This window comes from Quercus suber, unplaced genomic scaffold (genome assembly GCF_002906115.3).
Source record: "Quercus suber isolate HL8 unplaced genomic scaffold, Cork oak 2.0 scaffold_97, whole genome shotgun sequence".
Taxonomy (NCBI): Eukaryota; Viridiplantae; Streptophyta; class Magnoliopsida; order Fagales; family Fagaceae; genus Quercus; species Quercus suber.
In genome coordinates, this window is record NW_027069562.1 from 1,486,523 (window position 1) to 1,506,360 (window position 19,838).

The 19,838-nt window shown below is 31.3% G+C and overlaps 2 long non-coding RNA genes across 4 annotated transcripts; one reads left to right on the top strand and one right to left on the bottom strand.

The window, feature by feature from the left end:
• The first annotated feature begins 1,513 nt into the window (after positions 1-1,513).
• Positions 1,514-12,276, top strand: LOC136068072 (uncharacterized). 3 transcript variants are annotated; one of them, XR_010629475.1, is made up of 7 exons: positions 1,514-1,690; positions 2,139-2,253; positions 2,392-2,547; positions 3,713-3,805; positions 5,294-5,344; positions 6,784-6,863; positions 11,966-12,276. It is a non-coding gene; the product is annotated as an uncharacterized LOC136068072 (long non-coding RNA). The 3 variants fall into 3 exon arrangements; XR_010629473.1 differs by lacking the exons at positions 6,784-6,863; positions 11,966-12,276 and having other exon boundaries at positions 5,294-6,180; XR_010629474.1 differs by lacking the exons at positions 6,784-6,863; positions 11,966-12,276 and having other exon boundaries at positions 2,395-2,547; positions 5,294-6,180.
• Positions 12,277-17,544: 5,268 nt separating this feature from the next.
• Positions 17,545-19,350, bottom strand: LOC136068055 (uncharacterized). The gene is made up of 3 exons (XR_010629454.1): positions 19,035-19,350; positions 18,801-18,906; positions 17,545-18,547 (listed from the first exon to the last, which is right to left on the bottom strand). It is a non-coding gene; the product is annotated as an uncharacterized LOC136068055 (long non-coding RNA).
• Positions 19,351-19,838: the final 488 nt, after the last annotated feature.

A 19,838-nucleotide genomic window follows, 5' to 3' on the forward strand; every position in this document is an offset into this window, starting at 1 on the left:
TCTATGTCACATTGCCACTTGGTCCCACTTGAAAAGGAATGAAACCATCCATTGTAAAAGATGCCACAGCTAATATGACACAAATCAAATTCAAAAAAACTTTATACCAAATTGCAATAATATGACACAACAAAACAATGTCAATTATGTTACTTAGTCTATGTCACATAGTCACTTGGTCCCACTTGAAAAGGAATGAAACCATCCATTGTAAAAGATGCCACAGCTAACAACAGAGATGTTAAAGTCTATTCAATCTAGAAGAACAAAATAATAGAAAACAAGAAATGGATGTTTTCAAAAATTGAGATAAGAAACTGAATGGCAGTTCCGTAAATTTTCGTACTCTGTTGGACCTGAGGCTTGTGTGTTGTCATGTCAGTTCAGAGTTGTTTGATATTACTGTTGCAAATTGAAGGCAAAGACCATTTCTCTTTTGAAAATATTTCAACCAAAGGGACGTCCTAAGGGTGCAATGGTCTAGGTCACATAGATGCCCATTGCTACTGGAGAAATAATTACTTGTTTCCAACATTGGTAAGAACTTGCCTCTATATCAATCACCAATACAAGAATACTTGAAACATTCTATACAAACAGTCTATAAAATCAATGACCAATACAATATATACAAACATTCTATACAAGCATAAATAAAGCAATCCAAATCCACAATAATAGGTTCTCCAATCAAATTGGGCTTACATAAATAGAGAGCTATAGGATTATTATAATGTTTTCTCTAACTAAAAACTTCTTAATAAATATAAATGGATGTTGTCTTCCTCTACTAGCTTTTTTGTCCAAAAATCAAATTTAGAAAAACTTTATACCAAATTGCAATAATATGACACAACAAAACAACGTCAATTATGTTACTTAGTCTATGTCACATAGCCACTTAGTCCCACTTGAAATGGAATGACCATCCATTGTAAAAGATGCCACTGCTAACAACAAAGATGTTAAAGTCTATACAATCTAGAAGAACAAAATAAATGTAATCCTTGAAAACCCAAATTGCAATCCAAACCTCCCAGTAGCCTCAACCATGCCATTGTCAAACCCAATCACATTTGACCTAACAGTACACCTTGACCCCAGAAGAATTTCCAAAACACAATTACCAAATTCAACAATCCATACATCCACTCATATACATGGTTTTGCTAAATGTTAATGTCAATTTTGGAAATTCAGTTTAAAGACCTAGAATTGGATTTAATAGATGATATAGAAACACAAAAATCCCATAACTAATCCAAGCAAATAATCTATATCTATATATATAATAGCAGAGGCTGAGAGAAAGTGGATTCCTACAATTAAGGAGACGGTGACAAATAGGATAATTACCTATCTAAAATTTAGACACGTATACAGTTTAATCTTTAAAAAATCGTACAGTATATCGTTTGGAGGGGTTTCCTACCATAGCATTAAAACAGTCTAATCTCTGAGTATAAATACAACACTAACTGGTTAAATGGGTAAATTACATTCAGGAGGCTTGCCCGTATACGAAGAAAGAGAGAGAACTGAGTTGTTCGTCGGTCCCCAAGCGAAAGAGAGAAATATCCATGGCTGGTGATTGTTCTTCCCCTGGCCGGACTTAGACCATCGGAACAGCAAGCACAGAAAGATACTGTCAGGCCAATATCAACCACCCGAATCGTTGTAACCGTCAGTGGTAATTTTTTTTTTCCCCATTTTTAAGATCTAGGTATGAAATTTTACTTTTAATTGAGTTTTTTTTGCTGGATAGGTTTAGATTTGATTCATTTTTGTTTTGGGTTTTAGGGTTTTCTATCAAAATGTTTGTAGATATTTGCTTTTGTTTTGAGAAAAAAGATAATCATTTCCAAGTTCCTTTCAAAAATTCTTCCTTCTTCTTCTGACTTTTTGATTAACAATGCCTGCAACGAGTCCCTATTCTTTCTCTAACTTTTTTTTTCCCACCAAATTTAAGGTTAAATTAGTTTTTCCATATGTTTTCCACTTAAATCAGGGTTAAGGAAATCAGGGTTAAGGAAATCAGAATTATGATATGTAATTATTTTTTGTTAAATATTTTCGATAATGGGTTTGTTTGAATTCTTCTCTTTTGGATTTAAATCATTCAATTTCTTTCTCTACAGAAATGAAGTGGAATCTTTCTATAATCTAGAGTGTCTAATTTAATCAAAGCAAATTGTTCGGTTAAGGTTTGTTGGAACCGCAAGCACAAAGAGACAGGCCGTGTACCCATAACTGGTAAAGTTATTGTTTTTTTCCTTTTCGTTTACAATTCTGGGAATTGAATATAATTTAGGTTTGAATTTCTTGGTTGGATTGGTTTAGATTTAGATTTTTTAATAATTTACTTATACGCTGAATCTAACAATGATGAAGAAGCATGACGGTTCAGTCTGAACTGTTTAAATTGAGGCTATTGACAATGATGTGTTGAAGGCGAGTGTGGCCTTGATGATCGCCTCCTAGCCTGTTCTTTTCTCCAACCTAGAAGATTGGCCCATCCTGCACAATGATTTAAAGGTTGCCTAACAGGTTTATAACTCCAAAGATCAAAACTCTTTTCTTTTTTTCTTTTTTCTTTTTTTTTTCCCTTTTTGTTTGGTGGGTTTCGTTGTAATTTGCTATATGAATGAACTGTTTTATTTCTGAATGTGGGATTTGAAGAATTTTTACTTATTTTGTAGTATTACATACAGCCTAATTCGTGGAAATGCAAATTGAAACATATGGGAAGAATAGAAAGTAGTTTTATTTTATTTTATTTTATTTTTTTATCAAGAAATGTAAGTGTGAATATGGAGACTATGGCAAATATTAGATGGTTGATAAATCTTTAATTTGAAAATAATTTGGAGGCCATGCTTAGCAAGTTGTTATATTTAAAGTTGTTTTAATATGTGGTTAAATGGTATCCTTTATTTTGAAGCAAATTGGTTGTGTTAGATAGTTGGGGTTTTAGAGGAGAATAATTTTTGTTTTGGCTAGGAGGAGAATGATTGTTTAGAGTTTTGTTTTTACATTTGAATTATGCATCGATTCATGATTTTTGTGCTACTATTTATACCCCTATTTTAAACTGGGATAAAAGACCATTTTCAATGATTGCACATTTTCATTGTGCTGTTTCTTTTACATGTGCTCAAACTGTTTGATAAAGATCTTAAGGGATGTTTTGCAAGCCTTTTTAAAAAAATGACATTTTTCATACAATATGACAAAAGTTGCCAACAAATGTTTTTATTTGGACTATGTTTCTCCAACTTAAAATGAATTACTGTCTTTTATGGGTTGCACCTATTCTTTGAACTTGATTTTAAGTTTCTTTTGATTCTATTCTTTTAGAAAATGTGTACATTTTCCAATTGTAAATTTTGGTTTAGTTAACAGATATTGAATTGGCAAGCAAGCAGAAGCTATCTTTAATAGTTTTATGGTTGGTAATTAAACTCATTCATTAACCTGGCAGATGTTGAAAAGCTAATGGATGATACTGCCAAAGCCAAAGTTTATCAAGAGAATGGAAAAAAAGGGTTTTAGATCTTAGGTCTCATTATTATTATTATTATTATTTTAATTGTTTAGGATTGTGCTTGGTTCTAAAGGGGAGTTTCTCTCTCTACTATATGATTTTTTTTTTTTTTTAAATCTTGGGTCTCATATTGTTTATTGTTTTTCTCATTGTTCAATCAAAATGCAGAATTTCAGTTTCAGGGTCATCAAAGCTATTGGCCAACATCCTTTACTCATGGGCCTATCTGTTGGGAACTTAATTGTTACATGAGATGAAACAGTAAGTGTTTTTTCTTGAATCATCTTTTTGGATTGCTTTGAATTAACCTATTCTATAAGTGTTCTTTTTGTGTTGCATTATATATGTTTTTTGAAATTCCTTTTAAATTTGATATATGATCATAGATTTGAGTAGTTATACTTATACTCTGGCTGTTTAAAATAATTTTATATGGAAATGAATAATTTGGTTATAAATATAGAGAGCATGATTCTTCCTTTACATATGACATAATGAATTTATGTTGTGATTGTAGACAACTTAACTACTTTTCTGACTCCATGAATTGACTAATATGTCATTTACTTTGATATAATACAAATTTTGTGCATATTTTTTATAGGTTTGATTTTCTTTCTTGCTTGCTTGCTTTGTACTTCCTATGAATGGTTTAAATTTTTTTTTCCTTGCTTGCTTTGTCTAATTGTGCTTATTGTTGACTTCTTTAAAGAGAAAATGTAGAATTTTGGTGAGTTTTATTTGGTTTCAATTTATTTATAATGTATAAATTGTGTTTCATATCCCCGACCTTATGAAGTGTTGGGTAGTGCTTATAAAATACGTGTGACTATTTTCATTTGATTGTTGTTATATAATATGCATTTGCGGTAACCCATATGGGCTAAATCCAGTTGAACGCAGGGGGTGTGGCTCCTTCTTAATTTTGCTTCTTTCTTATAAATCTTATTTTTCCACATGTTGATTGATTTCTTAGTCCCAAACAACCAACAAAACCTTAAGTGAGGGAGGAAAAAAAAAAAAGGCCAAACAAGTGCTAATAGCCATGAGTAGTGGAAGTCGTGGTTGGTAAGTGATTTTACTGATAGGCTTGGCTTTGGGAAATTTTTTTTCCTAAAATGCATTTAGATCAAAATAAATTAGGGCCTTTTAAAAAAAAAATTCATTTTACGCAGCCACCAACCATTCTATGAAGACACTTATAGATGACAAGAATCCCCCCTTTAAAAGGAGCAATGTGAGTTTCAAGTTATCTTGGTTCTTTGGTATTGCTATCTTTGTGTTTGTTCAAATTTCTTAGTGAATATATTGAACATGCTGAATGTATATATTGTGAGAAAATTTCAGTACTACTTTTGAAGATCTTAATTTGAATTTCTTTGACATTGTTTCCTTAGTATTCAGAATCAATAATGACTTGGACTGATTGTGTATGACCTCCAAAATTTGCAAACAAAGTTTCTTCTGTGCATCAATTCTAGATTATCCATAGAAGTTATTTTTTGCTGTTGGCATGAAGCTATTAGTATGGGGATTATACAAAATTTTGGTAATTTTTCCGTTATAATACGCAAAAATGATCCATTAGTGAGAAATTTAAACAAACAAATAGAGAACAAACGCAAAGATGTGAAAATTTTGATTTTTTGTTTCTAATTTCTTTTAATAATATTCAGCAGTTTTATTTATTTATAGAATTTAAGAATCTCCCACAAAACCGGTCATTTGGCATTGTTATCTTTGTAACAGGAAAGTAATGCAAACTTGGATGAAGCAGTGGCCCTTGCCAAGAAGCTTTAGGTAATTTTATATGCATTGTCTTTGGATTTTTATTTCTGGTGGTGCGGGAATTCTTTGTACTTTTGAAGCTTCTGGGTATATATAGCTGTTATACTTGGTTCAAATCCTTTCTGTATTTGACAATGCGTGTGCCATTCTCAATTTTTGTGAAGTTTTGGTAGGAATGAGCTTTGGTACAAATGGCACTTCCTTCCCCCAAGTTGTAGGGTGAGATCATGGATTTTAAACCCATTGGGTGTTTGTGTAACTCAACAATAAGTTTTTTTTTTTTTTTTATTCAAAGTTTTGATAAGAAAACACATGTTGTTATTCAAAGTTTGGTTTTTGTTAATTATTTACTTGGCTTGTGGTTTATAAATGTGTTATCTTAGCCTTTGAGATGTTGTTATTTGAAAATGGGAATTTTTTGGGTTCAATGTTCCAATGGAGTCTGCTTTTTGGTTAGTGAAAGTGTTGTTTGTTTTTAAATTTTTTATGGGTTTTGTGCATTCTGATGATGAGATAAATTGTATATGGGTTATGAGGGTGATTCTTTTTCTCTTTTCTCTTTTTAATGTTAAATTAATTATTTTGCTGATTGTTTATAGTTTAGAAAGTTGTGCTGGCTTTGATGGAATGCGATGGGAAATGTTTGAGACTGTGTGAAGTTGGGAGGGAGGGGGGAATGATGAACAAGGATTAGATAATGAAAATAGGGTCTTGGTGAAATTATTTGGTTTTTATGGGTGTTATATGTGCAAGCTAATTTTTAACTAGAAAATCTATTGAAGGCAATGTACTTTTTGGTATCAGAAACTATCAAGTTGATAAATGGATAACATGGAAAATTATGTGTATACCTCTGCTTGATGAATCTATAAAAAGCCTCAGCAAACCATAAATCTCATCTTATTGTTATGGCAAACTAGAAATTTTTTTTTTTTACTGGATGCCTAATTATGGCATGCTAAAGGAAGAAATTTTTATATTTTATAGAATGCATGACTGCTTTCCCATTAAGTTTTTATATTTGAATGCCAAATGTTTGTTGAAATGTGCGATAGAAAATCTAATAGCCTATGTGCAAATAAATGTTAGCTACTACACATTGCCAAACCATTTAGAATAACTTTATAACAATCCATTATTATTGTCTCTTTTACTTTCCACAAGCTTTTATGATTAGAGCTTTAACATAATATGTAATTCATATGAGAAATAAGATTTAGAGAGAATAGAGAAGATTAGGAGAGAAACTGTTGCTTATTTCATTCAATGGTCCTTACAATAACCACTCTAGCAAACACTAATATCCATTTTTCTTCAGTATTCAAAGCTATTCCAAGTAAAGCCATATATGTTGCATTCTAACAACCTATCTAACTAACTAACTGACAGCAACTAATAGATGTTAACAGCTTTTATGGTAAAAGATTAACAATTCCCTAACTCTAATGCAGCGGCTTAGGACAGGTGTATGTTAGGCAACATCAACAATAACAGCTATGGCAGCAAGTCAACTTTAGCCGCAACATCACAGGTGTTGCTTGATGACTCTTAACATATTCTATATTGTTAAAGTAATAAAGTAGTTTACTATATTTTAATATACAAGTTACAAGGAAAGTTTTGATGCATGGGTTAAATATGATCTGTCATGATTTATTATTGCATACCTTGAGTTTGGCAATGATTTGATTTAATTTGATGCAATGATTTTCTATGTTCGGGTTTTTACCAGAATGAGACTAATTTTCAAGATTTATGATGCCTGAACCAATGCACATGATTGGTGGCAATAATGCTCAACTTAAGTTGCTGCATAAGTCATGTTGGTGCTGCTGCTGGAGGCTTAAGTAGCAACATAATTGTTGGTGTTGTTGTTGCTTAAAGTCAAATTCTTTTTTCAGATATTAAATGCTTAGATATGCTACATTATTTAAGTTAGTTTGATCTTCCTTATTCTCTTGAAAAGATGATACACATTGACATATATAGACTTTGAAATTGTTGACTAAGATTGAAGGTCAGATTATTGGATGAACTAATCACCAATTTAAATGTACATGGTATCAAATTATTTTTTTCATCTATCAAGGATACCCCCTTCTTTAGAGTTGTGGTGTAGTTGATCTGATTAGATCATGTTGTAAGGAAGTAGATAATTGTAACATTTATACATGCATAATCTGTAAAAAGAAACAATTACAAGTTTATAACTAAACAGTTTTTAGACCCCTTAACCCAACTAAATTAACCTAGTTAATTAGCCAAGTGATTAGCTTAGTCAAATTATTCAAATCTAGGTTATCACAATCAAACAATCATATCAAGTATATAGCAGCGGAAAAGTAAATAACACAAAGATATGATGACCCAGGAAACCACACGGTAAAAACCTGGGGAGGATTTGACCTAGCTATCCTCAAGGTAAACTTGAATCCACCATCTTAAAATAATCGAAGTTTATACAATAAGACTTACAAGCCCCCACACTCGACTTCTTATTGCTACCCACCAGTAGAACTTACTGACACGATCACGTGCAAACTCCGAGACCACGGACTCCTTCTTTCTTGGATTTTCTAGCAAGTACAAGCACCCACACTTGTTTTTCTTTAAGCTTCAATAGCAGAAACTGAGTTGATCATCAAGGTGTAGATAACATCTCCTTCTTGAAAACCCTAAGCTTTGTGTAAAGGAAAGCTCATCTAGATCTTACAAGAGATTTACACAAAACAGCAATATGAGCAACCTCCAAAACGTGGCTAGGGTTTGCCTTATATACCTAGGGTAAAAACATAAATCCCTAAATGTTTTAGGAGTTAGGGCTGAGTTGGAATTCTGCAGAAAAAATGTATCTATCCCAATTTTCGATTGATCAAGCCCAAGTTTTGATCGATCGAACCAGGCCAAGAAGCACTATTAAATCCTGCATCAACTTGTTCCAACTTTACATAAATAAAACAACTTTGAGAAAGTCTAAACAAGACTAAATAACCTGTTTTGATCATGGTTTGCGAACAATACAAATTAGAGTTCTAAATACATAAATTCCTAAATCTTTAAAACCTAATAATAACATAAAGGGAAGTTAAAGGATTTGTAATGTAAATGCACAGACCAATAAGATAATTGGAGAGGACTAGATAATCTACTAATGGTTTCTTTGCTATCTTACATGGATATTCATGTTGAGATTAAGTACTTTTAATGATATTTTTGTGCAAAAGGTCTATTTTTTTTTTTAAATATACTTTCAGGTTGTTAATACTGACTTTAAGAATACGGTCCACTCATGATTTGCATGTTCTAAATTGCAGAGGATGAAGAAGCCTTTAATGTACTATACTATATTGCTTTATTTTAGTGAACTCTCATAACAAAATAATACCTAACTTCTATTCCTCTCTCTCTTAGCTTTCAAGCCATTGTTGATAAGCAACTTTTGTTCCTCCCAATTTATGAGATTGCTAATTAAGAGGAAAACAACTCTTTGAATGAGGGTGATATTGGTCAAGTTGTTGGTTATTGAAATTCTTAATAAAAGAAGGCGGTCTAGGTTTTGAAAAAGGTTTTCAAATTGGTTTACGGTGAGTGAATAGTTTATATTAATGAAATAATTTTATTTTCTATTTAATTATAGATTTTTTTTTTCTTGGATGTTTGTTCAATGAACTATATCTCTTCCTTATGTATCAATATATTGCTTAGCTATAGGCTTGCAATTTATAAATAATGTCATGTTAAGTGAAGTATATTGAGCTAAGTGTAAATTTGTCTTTGAAAATATTTAAAAGTCAAACAACTATATAAGTTTTGATTGTCTTCTAATAATATTTATGATCCTACGCATTGCGCAGGTTAAACACTAGTTTTGATAAAAACAAAAGACAACAAACAAAAACTCAAAATGTAGCTTCAGTAACCAATTAGGAGATTAGATTTTCACATATGAGGTCTGGATCGTTTGCCTATATTTCCAGCAAAGAATTCAAGCATAGTAACTCTATACTTTTGTATCTATCCAGAAAAACACAAAACAAAATGAGATTAGATTTTGGCATATGAGGTCTAGATCGTTTGCCTATTTGCTACGCCCAGTGGATTTATGTATGTAAGAGATGAGATCCTCTAGATTACAAGTTCACCAAGTGAAAAAAACCAAAAACAATCTCTCAAAAATTAACAAAAACAAGAGACGAAAAAACAAATTGAAACAGAGCAAGGGAGACAGAGAGACGGAGTGAAGAGTGTTAGAGAAAAATACTTGCTTTGTTGTGGGCATGCATCGATGTGGGCTGCGTCGATGTGGGAGGCAAGAGGCGAGAGACTAAACACGTGACTCTTTCAGTGGGAGAAGTAAAGAAGAAGATGGGCTTCCACAGAGAAGTAATGAGACGCAGGTAGCAATAGTAGGCAACACTGGGTAGTTTCAGTGGTAGGGTCCACAGTTTTGGAAAAAAGTGTAGGGATATGTAACTGAGAACTGAGTCCAAACATGTGTTTTGCAATTTTTGAGTGAAAGTGAGGTTTGAATAAGGAGTTTTGAGTTTTGAGTTTGAGTTATGGGTTTTGAGAACTGAGTTATGAAAATTAAGCTATCTCTAAACCAAACGGGCCCATAAGCACTCACAAAGGATTGCAATCTGTAAAATGAATTTGAATTAATCTTTGTCAAGCATAATATCTAACAAAAATTTACAAACAAAACAAATTAAACATTGGGATGTAAGTTAAAAGTTAAAATGACAAATAAATTATCTCCAGTTGTATTTCTTATGTTTAGTTGTTTGTAGTTGGAAGTTCAATCTATTTTTGTCAAATAGTTTGTTTCGTGGTTGTAGTTGGTAGTCTGGCTCCAATGTTTTGTTGTAATGACTCTGTTTAACCTATGTTTTTTTCCTTTATTTCAATAAATTTAGATTCTCATGCAAAAAAAAAAAAAAAAAAAATCCCCAAAAAATGGGTGTATTTTATATTCATTTTTTAGTTTTTCATGAAACTCATCACTATAAAACTTATTTGACTTTATATTTTTATTTAGTTTTCAATTTCAGTATCCCAAAAAATAGGATTTGAATACAAAAACTAAATACAACTTTTTGGTGTATTCAATTTTTCTCTCAATTGTGTTGAATTTTTAATTGAAAAATATAAAGTGAAAAAAAGAAGAAGCAAAAACTAGACTATAAAATAATGCCAAGCATGAAATGGTTTAGGTAGAGAAAATGAATATAAGATTTGAGAAAAAAAAAATGAGTTTAAAAAATAAAAAGAGAAAATGAATCCACCCTCAATGATAACCAAACAGGGCCCTAGTGATTGGGTTCTCACGAGTACGCACTATCTTGTAAAATGGGAGTCAAATTATTAGTCAAGTCATCAACTCCATGATGTAAAGTGGCTATCAACATTTGTTCTTTTGCAAGAGAAAAGATGAGACTTGACATAGCCATAATACGAATCTCTTTTTCTAGAATTGACTAGCAATATATCTCTCATTCTAAATAGAAGTATAGTGCCTATCAAAATTTGTTATTTTGCAAGAGAAAAGATGAGACTTGATAGAGCCATAATAGGAATCTATTAGGTTCTAAGACTTTAGGAACTAATGTATTAAAATTTCAATTTGTAATATGTTGGCAAACCATGATCAAAACATAGAGTCTAGGTTTAGGCTTACTCAAAGTGTGTTTAATTGTAGAATTGGAATCGAGTAATTACAGAAGTTATTGGACAAATTCTGCAAAGCTCGATCGATCGAAAATTAGACTTGATCAATCGAAACTCGTGTAGATTTTATTTTTTGTAGAATTTCCAATTTAGCGCAAGCCCATATAATGTGTAGGGTTTTGTATTTCACTCCAAGTATAAAAGGAAAAACCCTAGCTACGTTTAGAAGTCTTTTGGAGAGTTGTGTGTTGAATCATCTGTTAGATATAGAGGTGTTTACCTTCATACACATATAAAGAGTTGTCAAGATCAAGATTCGAGTCAAGAACTTGATGATCTCTTCATTTGTTGTATAAAAAACTTTAAAGAAGATCTGAAACTTTTGAGTGGAGTCTCAAAGTCACAAGTAGGAGAACTTGTGGTTGCAGTAGATCAAAAAAAGAAGTAATCCATGGACTTGGAGCTATCACGTGGTCATAGTTGTAAGTTTTCTACTCGAGGTCTCAATAAGATGTTAGTGGTCTAAGTTCTATTGTAAAAATTTCAATTCTTTCATAGTGGATCTGTTTTACCTTGAGGATAGCTAGGTTAAATCCTCCCAAGATTTTTTACTGATAGGCCAAGAATGTATTGACTCTTTGTGATGAATTAACCAATTAATTATTCAAATTAATTAATTAATTCAATTAACATGTAATAAGCATGGTAGCACAAACAAATCACCAACTAAGTTAAAATGCAGCGAAAAATAAATTAACATAGTGATTTGTTTACGAATGGAGAAAACCTACACGACAAAAATCCTACCGGGTGATTTTAAGATCACCACTCCCAAGAATTCACTATTATCACAATAAGCAATTACAACTAAAGGAATCCTAGTACCTTATTTGAAATTCACTGTAGTGAAAATCTCTCCTTTCAATGCTCGGCTCCCAATACGTGACTAACTAATTCGATGCGCAGATCTCAGTACGCGGCTTACACACTAACTTGAGAAGGATGTTGACTGCAAAGTTCTTCAGTTTATCAACACGATGAAGATTATGAAGTTCCTTGGTTACAAAATCCTATGATGTACAAATACAGCAGCTTTTTGAAGAGAAAGATGAACTAGGGCATATGTTTCTGGTTCATAATATGCTTGTAAAAAACTTTTGCATTAAGTTACATCCATTGTGATGGCCCTTAAAACAATCTTTATATATGTTTAAGGTTGTGAGGAAAGAAAGCCCAAACATCTATTCACGGATTGGAGTGAAATCAGATTTGAAAAATTGATTTTCTTAAACCTTGATAGATACCCTATCTATCGAGCAACTGTTGAGCATCGGGCTTAAACAGCCTTTTAAACCTCGATAGATACTAGCTGTTGAGCTAGCTGTCAAGTTTTAAAATCCAGCACTTCTTCACTTGATTCTTAAATAGACTTGCATGGTTTTAACACTTGAACTTAAAACCTAGTTCTTTGAAGCATTAAATACATCCTAGATTTATCCAATTACAAGTAAAGTGTGTTTTGTCAAATGATTAGTCAATTCTATATTAACATATGTTTTTAACATGATTCACATATGTCCTAACATTTACCAGTTAGGTTTTCCTAGGTTATCATATTATTGTGTTCTTTATATTTTAGTATTATTTACATGATATGATTTTTTTGTGTTAACCTAGAACTAAATAATTTATCTAAGTAATCATTTGGCTAAATAACTAGATTAAACAACTTGTGCTAAGGGGTTTAAAAATGTACAAGTGGTATTAAAGCGGGTTAGCTCTTGTGTTTTAAATCTTTTGATCTAAGAGTTGATCCTTGATTCTTGTTGTCATGGAACACGGTCACTCTTTTGTGATCCCACCTCATTTTGATGAGAACAACTATGCCTACTGAAAAGTAAGGATGAAAGCATTCTTGAAATCTATTGATGAGAGAATGTGGAACTCCATTGAATACGAATGGGAGAAACTGACTACTCTTGTAAGTGAGTGGTCAACTTCTCAAAAAGAGGTAGTCACTTTTAATAGCAAAGTCATGAATGCTATTTTTAATGTTAGTTCTATGGAGGAATTTAAGAGAATCTCAAATGTTGAGGTTGCTCATACTGCATGGAATATTCTCCAAACTGTGTATGAAGGCACAAAGGTAGTTAAGATTAATAAGTTGTAGTAGTTAACTACTAGATTTGAAAGCATTAGAATGTCTAATGATAATTGTTTTGATAAATTCTATGCTAAGCTTAATGATATTGTTAATTTTGCTTATAATTTGGGTGAAATTTATGATCAACCTAAGATTGTTAAGAAGATTCTTAGATCCTTAACTGAGAGCTTTAGACCCAAAGTGACTACCATTACTGAAAGCAAGGATGTGGACTCCATCCCTGTTGATGAGCTTGTAGGATCTCTCCAGTTCTATGAGCTAGACCTATCCAAAACAAACAAATCTAAATCAATGACTCTTAAGTTAGTTGATGATATTGATGGGAATGGATTTGATGATGAACTCTTTTCTACAAAGATTGCATATCTTGCCAAGAACTTTAGAAACTTTCTTAGGAACAACAACAAAAGGGCAAGAGGTAAAAACAATGCTAAACCTAGCAATTTTAAGAGGAATGAACCAACTAAAGTTAACAATACTGATAAATCAAAAGAGAAAGTTAGTCAAACTTCTAGTAATTCACTAGGTCAACAATGTTTTGGTTGTCAAGGGTATGGTCATGTAAAATCTGAATATCCTACATTCTTAAGGTCAAAGAGCAAAGCTATGACTGTAACCCTTAATGATGATAAAGTTTTTGATCACGAGTCTGTCATAATGACTAAACAAATGAAAACAAACCCCAGCCAAACAATGATTCAAGTAAGACAAATTAGCCTATTATAATATAATTTAGGCAAGAAAGCTAGCTCTTGAATACTCTATACTAACAAATCAATATATAAAAGGTTCGGGAATTCTAGGCTTTTGCCCTTATTTTTTGAAAAATTTAGCAATATGTCCATGTTTTGAAACTATTAAGCAATATGTCCATTTTTTTCTTTTCTTTTAAAGTTTGATCGCCTATACTCGGTTTTCTACAAATTGAGTTTTACATTGACATTTTGCCAGATTTTAAAAAAAAATAAGGGCAAAAGCCCATTTTCTCCTGAAAGGTTCAATTGTCAAACACTAAAATTGATGTTATCAGAGAACCAAATATCATAGATTAACTTTACAATTTAAAGATAGATATTTGCAATAAACGATAAACCCACAGATTCCAAACCCAATTTTTTTAAGTTTTTCCCAGTATATAAACAATGGCCGATTAACGTATTTCAACAAACACATAACTTCTTTCACCATAAATCACAAAAATAAATTAAAATATATATAAATTCTACTTTAAAATTATTGGATATATTTCAACAATTTACTTTTAATACAGATCTAAATATGAGTAATAACACAAATAGATGTAATAGACAAATACAATAAATAGATATTGTATATATAAGAAGAAATTTGCAAATAATTAAAAAAACTTACAGACCAAATGCGTGAAGGATAAATGATTCAGATCAAATATTGTGTTTAACACAATCACCTTAAAGCAGTTTTCGCCCCTCACACAATTACTGTGGTGCTTTGAGACTCACATATGTCTACCTCTCAAATAAAATGATCTACAACACAGAATCGAAGCACACAAGGCCGTGCTCTGCGAACTACTCAATGTCTCTTTCTCTTTCTTTGACACAAAATGAAAATGCACAAAATATTCTCACTAGGAGAGTTTTCTGAAAAGTAGTTTTTTATGAATGAGAGACTATGAAAAATTATATGTTACTGAACAGGCACTCTATTTTAGTAATAACTGCTATGTACAAACTAACTGATTCAAAAATTAAAATAATAAAATATTATTGTTTGGACAAGTAGCCCAGTCCACATATGCCAAAAGCCCAACTTAATGTCCAACTCATGAGCATATAAACTCATATATTATCTCTTTCTTTTCCTATGTGGGACTCAGGATTTTTACCACTTTTAATAACATCTTCAAGTGAACATAGAAAATATCAATTCCTTATTCACTTCATGCTATTTTTTCAACACTCTTTAGTATGGTGAAATTGAGAGAACTTAATTTATAACATCCTTTAAATACCGGTTCGAATGGATCTCAATTTGAGTTTCAAATGGATTAGTTATGGGCTTTTTCGCATTACTGATTTTTGATAAAACACAAAGCTCAATAAAGCAAAAGGTATGGAGAGTTATCAATCTAGCTATCAAGAAGACTGAAGGTCACCTAGAAGAATCTCAATAGATTGAGAGGTATTGATGAGGTATCGAGACAACTATCAAGGTACAAACTAAAAATATAGGAGCCGTTTGGTAATGTTGTTTTAATAACATTGTTTAAGTGTTGTGGAAATACATGTGGGTAAAAAAGTATTGTGAAAATACATGTTGTGTTGTTTAAACAATGAAAACTGTTGTTTAAATAACATTAACGAATAGCTCCATATTTTTCTATAGTTTTTCTTGGGTAAACTTTGTGTTATCAACTTAATCTCTAATTACAACTTTAAGACACATTAAAACTCAATAAAAGAAAAAAATTCGTCATGATTTGGCAATACCAAAACACATGAACCTTTCAATCACCCTCTTTGTCAATCTATGTCAAAACCTCAAGTACAAAAATAAACCTAATACAATAATAACCCAATTACAAAAAATGATCCCATATTCAAATAAGCTAGCCTAATCTAAAAGCAACCAATCCTGAGAAAATTGTAGCATGAACTAGGATCGACTATCTTGATTGGCTCCATACCTGTCTTTCCTGAAAACACTTTAACATACATGTTATGCGTACTATGTGGAAAACAATGATAGATGATAAACAAGTAAAGCTCAAGAATACGTATACCAATAAAAAAAAATGGGTACAAAATCCCAAAGTACATAATACCCTCTCCCCTGAGCCAATAAAACACATCTCCCCTTCACACACACGTGCTGCTCCTTTTAACATGTAGAATCTCCAAAAATTATATTTTCTTCCCCTTTTTTTCTTGATTGACAGGGGGCACAAAAAGCTATAAAAGCTTCACTAGGGAAACATAAAGATGATCAAAAGGGCACAAAGAATCCATAGACAAATAAGAATAAAATAACAACAAGCTGCTATAGATACTAAGGGGACAACATATGCATAAAAATATGAATGACACACACAATAATAAAATCATCATTGTGGATAATTGTATATTTGATGAAGACCTTCAATTGTAACATATGACATCATTTATTATGAAAATTTAAATATTATGACAATGTTTTAGCAAAACTCAATTGCTTATTGTAGAAATATGATAATATTCATTATCATTCTTAGAAGTTTTTAGTGATATTACCTAGCAAACAGCTTCTAAGAAACTATCATTGCAAATAAATATTCATATGTTAAATAGTTACTCGAAGTGTAAGGGACAGCACGTGCCTTGCATATGCCACCGAAACTAGTGTGTGAAAATTGCAAGTTTTTATTTGGCAAATAGATATTCATCATATGTTAAATAGTTACTCTAAGTTTAAAGGACAACCCTTGCCTTGCATGTACCTCTCAAACTAATATGTGTAAAAATTGTAAGTTTTGGCAAGCATAATTTAGCTGTAAAAAAAAAAAAAAAAAAAAAAACCCTAATATTTAGCAGCAAACCACTTCCAAATTATGTATAAAAATTGCAAGTTTTGCCAAGCATAATTTAGTTGTAAAAAAAAAGTAGTAATAAAGCTAATAACTAGCATAAATCCACTTCCAAATTATGTGTAAATATTGCAAGTTTTGTCAACCATAATTTTATTGTTAAAAAATAAAAATAAAAATAAAAAAGCTAATATTTACCAGCAAACAACTTCCAAGTTATGTGTAAAAATTGCAATTTTTGTCAAGAAACTCTTACTTTGTAAGGATTTACATATGATGCTTTATTTTGTGGTTTTATTTATTTTGCATTTTACTATAGCACCAATTACCTAAAAAAATCACCCACATTATTTTGTCAATTAGTATTGAGACTTTTGCATTTTGCTACAACAACATCAAAACTCAAAGGTTTACTGTACCAATATCTATATCTTAAACACTATCATTTTATTCCACTTACAACTATTTAAAACTAAGAAAAACAATAGAATATGAGATGTAGGCGTGTAGGGTGTATTGTTAAAATGGTAATGTAATGTAATATATATATATATATATATATAAGTTTAAATAGATTGTTTAGAATATAGTGTATGGGAAGTAATGTGTTTGTAAAAGTAGTAATGTAAAATAAATAAAGTAGTTTACAATGATGCAAAATGCACTTTTTATGGACTTTTCCAATAGGAATGCTTTAAGTCATGTATATTCCATACAATTTATTGTGCAAGTAATGGTTGTTGATGCATTTTAGGATTATTTAAGTATTGTTTTAGGTTTTTTTTTTTTTTTTTTTTTTTTTAGAATACTAACTATTTTTAATATACACACGGGGAGAGGGGAACTTTTAGCAATTACATACTTAGGTTAAATATTACTTTTAACTGGTAAAGTTTCTAATGGTTGAATAAGAGATCTGGAGTTCAATCTTCACCTTCACCAAAAACTGATTGGTGTCTTGGTCTAATAATAATAAGAGCTATTATTAGAAGTGAACGCCACAAATTGAAACTCTCTCTCAAAAAAATTTTTTATTAATTAATTTATTTAACACATGCATATTTAAAAATTTCCATGACCACTCGCAACTTGCGAGGCATATGCTCAAGTTAAATTTTTTAATTGTGATTATTCGATATTCACATCAATATTTAATGGCCTTTATGCAACCCAACAGATTTGTGAATAAGTAAACTTGAAAAAGAGAGAAGAAAAAAAGAATTACAACTATTTTAATGCAATAAAATAATAGATCTTATATTCATTATTTATGTCAAAGATGCTCTTCATGAGAGTGTAAATTACGATTATAATATTTTTAGTATTTATCATGGATTTGATGGGATATGTTAAAACGTTAAAACCAAATTCAATATTAGTATCAAATTATATATATATATATATATATATAGAGGGAGAGGGAGAGAGAGAGTGAGTGACAATCATTGCATTTATAAGGAAAAAAAAATCATTAATAATTAAATTTAACTAAAAGATTATAATTATTTTTCCCAGTCTAACTCAAATAGCTCAACATTACAAAGGAATTAAGCTAAGTTTGACCACATACCAAAATTTGGGCAACATGCAAAAGATAAATGCTAAGTAAAAATCCCCACATATAAGAAAAAAGACCAAGCGACCAACTATAGAATAAGAAACCCCAAAAAAAGAAAAAGTTAAAACAAAAGTATAAAGCAAAGAAAGAGCAAATCAAACAGAGATTGTAGAAATGAAACACATACCTCAATAAAACTAAGATATAATTTGCCTTTAAGCTCCTAATTTCATAAATAGTCGCTGATCTCTGTCTCTCTCACCAAGCTTGATTCGCTACCGTCTGTGAGTGATAACAATGGACAATATGTTTAACAAAAGATTGTAAACTGGAGTGCGTTTGCACAAAAACAATGGACTTGGCTTATTGGCTTCCACAAAAACAATGGATTTGGATGTTAAATAGTATCAAATTTTAACCTCAACAAATATGCGAATAAATGGTACAAAATTTTGAATAAGATCGATAAATACCATTCAAGGAATATTTAGGAGGAAAATGTTAGGCTTAACATGTACCATAATGCAGTTCTCACCCATTAACTATTTGTGTTCGAACCAGAGAAAACCTTTCGTAATTACAAAAGGTAATGTCTTAAAATCCTCATCAGAAAGGTCATAAGGAGCGTTCCCAATATGCACCTGCTCAAATAAAAAACTAGAGGATATTAAGCAAGACATAAACTACAAAAGCATTAATCACAATGGGTTTATATCTACATTGCTTTGATTCCCCAAATGCATTGCAGTACGAAAACTGAAGTATATACCTTAAATATTTGTATCCTTTCCTCGTCCGACTCCGGGAGAGCGATATAGATTCGCTTATCAAAACGCCTCCTCATGGCCTACGTTAACTTTACATTAGCCTCAGCCCTAAAGAAATGTAGATCATAAAATCTTTTCTATATGGCCGTAGGTCAGAAGGATGGTACCATATCCACAGCATAAGGACTATTTGTGGCTGCAAGAACCAGAACATTTTTCGCATCGTTGGATATATACAGCCTGAAATGTATTAAAGAAAATTTCCAATTTCAGGGTTACATGTAGATAAGTGGAAGGAAACAATGTATGACAATGAATGCTATGTATTAACTATCTACTAAAACATAAAGTTATTATGTATTGCATTGCAAAGTTGCAAACTAGCCTGCCATTTTAAGGCCAATAAGGAAATGGTTGGTCATCTTCTCATCTATTTTATGCTACTGAATCCCTTTTTTATAAATTTAATTAAAAATCACAAATAATAGTTCAATCACAGTGAATGGGATGCATACAAGAGTAAAAACAACAACAAAAAGTTTTAGTCCCAAATTTATTCATATGAATTCTCAACAAATTAGTCGTCGGTTACATCACTAATGCAAAGAGATATGGACTTAATATTGATCATTGATGCAAATATATAATGATTGGAAACTCACTTGCAATGCCTCAACTTGTTCTCATACTAGTTATTGCTTTGTCAAAATCTTAATCAAGTTAATATACTTCAGAGGAAAGCCTTTCTTTTCCAAAATCCTCCACATAACCTCTCTAGTGACCATAACATATGCTTTTTCTAGGCC